The following is a 7,068-nucleotide window of genomic DNA, read 5'->3' on the forward strand; positions in this document are numbered from 1 at the left end:
TTCATCCCATGATGCACCAACAAAACATGTCTATGACATGTTTTGCCCATCACACCTTGTCCACCTTATTTGTCATGGCCGGCCACTATAAAAAGGGGGGCAAAATTTGACATGCAAGTCCTCCCCTTTTTCCACATGCACTAATAGGTCCTTACGCATTGACCTATCACATTTTAAAATTTTCTCGCATAAGTCCTATTGACTAAATTCACATGCAATCGACTAAATCGAAGCTTGAAATTTTCACACATTCATAATTACATATTCTAGACAATAATTATCACATTCAAACATTTCGGTGACTCGGTTTAGCGGTCCCGAAACCACTTCCCGACTAGGGTCAATTTTGGGCTGTTACATTTACTTTCCACTTATTTGGGCTTACTAAGCATGTAAATGCTTACCCCTCTTTTTTCCCTGTCTTACAGAGCTTGGGGACTCGTAAAGATTGGAAGACGGTTGCAGAATCAACACACTATCAATTAGTCCAACTTTGGTATATAGATACTCTTATTTTGTTCAATGGCATGTATAGGGCTTTGGTTCATTTTATGATATGTTTCATTTGAATTGCCCATATGAAAGCTTGTAAAAGTTTACATATCCTCTTGTGTTTGGCTATGGAAATTGGATTTATCTGAAGTAGGCTATGACCTACAAATCTATGCATGTTTATGTTTACATGGAATGGCTTGCCATAATTGGCAATGAGTTACAATAATGAGCCAATCTTAAAGGTGTTAATGAGGCATGGAAAATCCTTAATACAAAGGAAATAACCTAGAATGTATAAAACCAATGACATGAGGTTTACAAGCAATGAGGTTTATCAAAGATGTATGTAAGTACATAATCTGGCCTTATTATGTATTAAGGTAACCTATAAGTGTGATTGGTTAATAGAAGGTGACCAAAGGCTTAGAAAACAACCTAACAAGGTCCACACGGGTAGATACATAGGCATATGTCTATGCCGTGTGTGACACATGAATTGCCCCCAAGGGCGTGTGGTATGGTCGTGCGTCCCTACACCTAAAATTTTAAGTCAGTGTTGAGCACCGGCTAGATACATAGGCGTGTGTCTTGGCCATGTGCCCCTAAATGTATGCTGAAATCATAAACAGAGAGTTACACGGTGATAAACCATAATTTATACATATTTTTACCCCATGCTTAACACATTTTATGGATGATTTTCCCTTAGAATTGGTGAATTCGATGCTCCTAATGCCTTTATTTCATGTTTTATACTTAGGAGAGCATATGAGAGCAAAATGAACTAGAAATGGGCCAAAAATAGAGAAAATAGGCCAAAGTACGAAATCAACATGGCCTGGACTTCCTCACAAGGGCAGACCACAAGGCAATGTCAATTTGGCAGAATCGAAGCACGATCGCACACGGGCGTGTCCCTGTTGAGCTTAAGTTGAGTCCAATTCAGAAAAGGCTAATTTTGAGGGCGTTTAGGCATTTTAAAGCCTATAAATACATCCTAAAGGAAGAGGAGAGGACACACAGAGAGAAGGAGGCAAGGAACTGCTCGAGGGAAGCCGATTGATCCATCTCAGAAGCCGGATTCACCATCAAGACTGAAGATCTCCCCTCAATTTCCCTTCAGGAGTTTTGGGTTTTCTTTATGTTTTTTATTCATTATTCTTCTGAGATGTTTTCCTTTTTAATTTCTGAACTAAATCCCATAAATACTTAAGGGGTATGAAACCTAAGACGAATCTTGTTATTATTTTCTGAATTGTATGATAAATATTTAACTTGTTCTTAATTATGTGTTTTTAATTCTTGTTTTGATATCCCAAGATACTGATTCAAGATAAGCTCTTATTTAGAGGAGGAATAGACCCTGACTAAGAGTACATTTGTCATAATTAAGTGGAGTTGATTGCGCGTCTAGAGATAGGGTGACAAGATTTTACCGGATTAGGGTAAAACCTAATAAAGGGAGCCATAGATCGAGTTAATGTAACCTTAGGGTGTTAATTAGAGAAAAGTCTCAATTATTCAATCTAGGGATTAGATGTTATTATTCTTGAATAGGGATAATAACATAACTTAGGGATCTCTATGGAACAAGTTAAATGAATAAATCGTCCGATTCAGAGTCAGAATAACAAATGAAGTCTAGGTGGATTTTTCCTTAGGTATTGTCTTAATTTAATCGTTTTTCCAAAAGTAATTCCCTAATTCTATTTTCTATGAATTCTTAGTTTAGATAATTAGTTACTTAAAACAAAACCCCCTTATTCTTAGGCTAGATAATAAAACGATAGTCATTACTAGTACTTTTAGTTCCTTTGGGTTCGACAATCCGGTCTTGCTAAAACTATACTACTGTTCGATAGGTACACTTGCCTGCATCGTGATAATAGTTAGTTTTAGGAACGATTCATTATAAATATTTAAAACCTGTCACGAAAATCACGATCAAGTTTTTGGCGACGTTGCCGGGGAACTAAGATATTAGGAACGCTTAATTTTTATTACTTTAGCCATTTATTTTTTTGCAAGTTAATTCTATTTTATTTTTATTATTATTTACTAATTTACTTTTTCTTTATCTTGGCAGGTTTTTATAGTTTATGACTAGAAGAAACCCGTCAAGACCACTAATTTTTGACGAAGAGATCGATCGCACAATTCGTAGAAACTAAAGAGAAATAAGGCGAAGCTTAAGATACACAGAGAACGAGCAAGAGGACAATACTCAAACCCCAGCTGAAGAGATGGCTGAAAAATAAGACAATCAGCTACCTCCTGCGATACCCGTTGAACCAGCAAATCAAAATCCTGCACCTCGTACTATGTATGATTATGCTAAACCTACTTTAACAGGAACTGAGTCAAGTATAGTTAGACCTGCTGTAGCAGCAAATACTTTTGAACTGAAACCTAACACAATTCAAATGATACAACAATTTGTTCAGTTTGATGGTGTGCAGGACGAAGGTCCCAACGCTCACTTGGCAAACTTGCTGAAACTTTGCGATACATTTAAAATCAAAGGCGTTTCTGATGATGCCATACGTCTTCGGTTGTTTCCCTTTTCGTTAAGGAATAAAGCTAAACAGTTGTTGAACTCGTTACCATGAGGGTCAATCACTACTTGGGAACAAATGACCGAAAATTTTCTATTAAAATATTTTCTACCGGCTAAAATGGCCAAATTACGTAATGATATCTCTTCATTTGTGTAGAAGGACTTAGAATCTCTTTACAATGTATGGGAAAGATACAAGGACTTACTGAGAAGGTGCCCTCACCATGGGTTACCGCTTTGGCTAAAGGTTCAAACATTCCATAATGGCCTGAATCCTTTGACTCAACAAATGGTTAACGCAGCTGCTGGCAGAACCATCAATAATAGAACACCTAAAAATTCTTATTAGTTTATAGAGGAGATGTCACTGAATAAATATCAATGGAAAGTCATGAGGACAAAGCCAACTAAAATAGCAAGCGTTTATAACGTCGATTCGGTTACTATGCTGTTAAACCAGGTAGAACTTCTAAATAAAAAGATTGATGGTTTACTTGGTTCTACTCAGGTACATCCAGTAATGAGGTGCGATTCAAATGGATGAGGAGCATGCACAGAATATCAACCCTTCAACCCTAGCATCGAGGAGGAACGAGTCCAATATATGGGTAACAATAACTCTAGGTCCCAAAATAACCTATATAGCAATACTTATAATGCAGGTTGGAGAAACCATCCCAATTTCTCGTGGGGCGGTCAAGGAAATCAAAGACTACAACATCCTCCAGGTTTCAACAACCACCCTATCAATAGGAAAAGAAACAGAACCTCGAAGAGATGCTATCTAAATTTATCTCGGTGTCAGAAACCTATTTCCAAAACATCGAGGCAGCACTTAAAAATCAACAAGTGTTGATCCAAGGGCTCGGAACTCAGATAGGACAGCTTTCCAAACTAATCTCTGAATGACCACAAGGTAGCTTTGCAAGTAATGCTGAACCCAACCCTAGGGAACAGCTCAATGCGATTAATGTTCAAGATGAAGAAGGATTCGTTGAGCCTGAGCCAGAACTGAGGTAAAAAACTGTGGTGAGCAGAGGTCAAGGTGAGGTAGGTCATAATAAAAACAAATCAGTGAATGTCGAATATAAACCTCGTGTGCCATACCCCAACGCGACAAGGAAAGACCGCTCAGATGAACTTAAACTCTTAAAAAAATTACATATTAACTTACCGTTTATTGAAGCTCTATCGCAGATGCCAAATGTAATGAAATTTTTAAAGGAGCTTTTAGCAAATAAGCGGAAGTTGGATGAGGCGTCGAATGTGGAGCTAAACGTAGTTTGCTCAACTATTCTAGAGATTAAGCTACCCAGCAAATTAAAAGATCTAGGGAGTTTTACAATTCCTTGCTTAATTGGTAGTTTAGATGTTAATAATGCATTAGATGATTTAGGGGCTAGTATTAACATCATGCCTTACAAAATGTTTAAACAACTAGGTCTTAGGAAACCCAAACAGACTAGGATGAGCATTCAATTAGCAGATAAAACTATAAGATTTCCTAGGGGTATTATTGAAGATGTGCTAGTTAAAATTGATAAATTTATATTTCCCATTGACTTCATTATTCTAGACATAGAGGAGGATAGCAACACTCCTTTGATTTTAAGAAGGCCCTTTTCAGCAACTGCAAAAACTATTATTGATGTTGGCACAGGTGAGCTCACACTTCTTGTGGGAGACAAAACCATCACCCTTTAAGCGCACAATTCTGGCAACACATCAAAAATTGAAGGTGATCGTCTAAGCCATTCTACTAAAACTGACAATATGGTGTAACCTACTTTGCAGGAAATGAGTCTGGAGGAAGTACATGAGCCATTTTCAAGCAATAATAAAGGACCTATTCATGAAGAACGAAGACTACAAATCGAGGAGCTAGATGAATGGCGGACGCATAAACCAAGAACACACGATAAACCAAAACTACGTTAGAACGAGCTCAATACCTTACCAAATCACCTTAGGGTTGGAGATAAAGTATTATTAGATGCCGCAAATCCTCACATTTTCACTACCAAACCGAATGAAGAAATCCCTCTTACGGTACTTAGCATTTTCCCATTCGGTATAGTCGAGGTAACTCATCCCAAGTTCGGCACTTCTAAGGTAAACAACACCCGTCTAAAACCTTATTTTGATGAGAATGATAGCAGGAATGAGGAGTATAAACTCCTTGAACCACCATGACCATTCAATGGAGAGGTAAGTCGAGCTTAGACTATAAATAAGTGCTTCTCGGGAGGCAACCCGAGCACTAACTGTATTAACTTCTTTCAATTTTAGTGTTTGACACCTAACTTACTAACGGAGCTCTTGAATACAGGTTTACCACATAGACATAGCCAAGCACACGGGCGTGCTTAGGGCCGTGTGAAAATAGGGCAAAGATTTCCCTAAAACGGGCTATGATAAATTGCCACGGTAGTGCGACATGGCCGTGGGCGAACCTACCAAAACAACAGGGGTGTGCGACATGCCCGCGCCTTGAACCCGTGGCCAAACCTATCAAATTAACACGGCGTGCGACACACGCCCGTTTCTAGCACCCGTGGTCAAACCTGTTAAATTACCACGAGCATGGGCTTACATACACGGTTGGGGGAGAAGCGAACGAAGTCAGGCACGGTCGTGCGACATGGCCGTGTGCGCCCACACGACCAAGGGACACGGGCATGGAACAATTGTCAAACGCGCCTAAATTCAAAATTTGCGAATCACACGGGCTAAAATTAGGGAACACGAGCGTATTCTCTGGCCGTGTCAAACTAACACGGGTGTGCAACACGCCCGTGTCTAGCACCTGTGGCCAAACCTATTAAATTACCACAGGCGTGGGCCTACATACATGGGCGGGGGAGAAGCGAACGAAGTCAAGCACGATCGTGTGATATGGTCGTGTGCATCCACACGCCCAAGGGACACAGGTGTGGAATAGTTGTCAGATGCGCTCAAATTCAAAATTCGTGAATCACACGGGCTGATATTGGGGAACACGGGCATGTTCTCTGGCCATGTGCCCCAAAATCTATAAATAGGCCGTACTATTCATTGTCTTCTTCACCCAAAAAACCCTAACCCTAGCCGCTACAAGTTCGCACGCCCTCCCTACCACGCTCGTGCACTGCTTCCAACTCTATTTTCGACATCCAATCTCTCTCCTTTAGTGTACCATGTCATCTTCACGTGGTAAAAAGGTCGCTGTCCCTACTTCAAAGAAAAGGAAGGGAGCATCATCTTCCTCGGGTCCTACCACGGAGATTCGCCACCCTTTCCTACAATTCCCCATCGGGCCCCAAGAAGAACTTTTCCAAATACTTCGGGCCCAACCTTTAATTGCGGGCCGCTGCATCGACTGGGCTGCAGTAGAACAAGTTCAGTTGGCTAATGCGATTTTGGCCCTCCTAACCACTGACCCTTGGGAGCTTTTCTTTAGGATCATCGAGCCGACGTATCTTGAGTTCACGATGGAATTATGCTCAACATTTCATCTTCAGACCGTAATAATGAACTACGATGATCCCAGCACATTCCAATTTTGCCCAGGCGGATTAGTCTGCCAGCTAAGCGTCTCAAAATTGGGTACTTCACTGGGTTTATATATGGAGGAGTTCAAGGAGGAGAATGACTTACATGCTCTCCACTGCCACATCCATCGTTCTCCTTCACAGTGCTGGGACGCATTAGTACCAGGTGTGGCCACCTATAATCCTAGTCGCTCCAAGGCATCGGCTCTCCCTTCATCTCTGAGGTACCTACACGCCATTTTGGCTCACACGATAATAGGAAGGCGAGGGAGCACTAGCATCGTCAATACTCACAATGCCTACTTTCTATGGTGTATGTCGCACGGGCACATCATCGACCTTGCTTATTTCATTGCCCTCGCCATTCAGCACCAGATGGAGCGGCATAGGAAGGGGGTCATCTCCATTGGCCCCTATGTTACTCAGTTGGCTCGACACTTCGGGCTCCTCAGCACCGCGGCCCAAAAATCATCCTTGACCCTCATT

The 7,068-nt window shown here is 40.8% G+C and overlaps 1 non-coding gene across 1 annotated transcript; it reads right to left on the minus strand.

Annotated features, from left to right (window-relative positions):
• Positions 1 to 3,176: 3,176 nt before the first annotated feature.
• Positions 3,177 to 3,283, minus strand: LOC121212953 (small nucleolar RNA R71). Its single transcript, XR_005908323.1, has one exon. It is a non-coding gene; the product is annotated as a small nucleolar RNA R71 (small nucleolar RNA).
• Positions 3,284 to 7,068: the final 3,785 nt, after the last annotated feature.

Source organism: Gossypium hirsutum, chromosome A13 (assembly GCF_007990345.1).
Source record: "Gossypium hirsutum isolate 1008001.06 chromosome A13, Gossypium_hirsutum_v2.1, whole genome shotgun sequence".
NCBI lineage: Eukaryota > Viridiplantae > Streptophyta > Magnoliopsida > Malvales > Malvaceae > Gossypium > Gossypium hirsutum.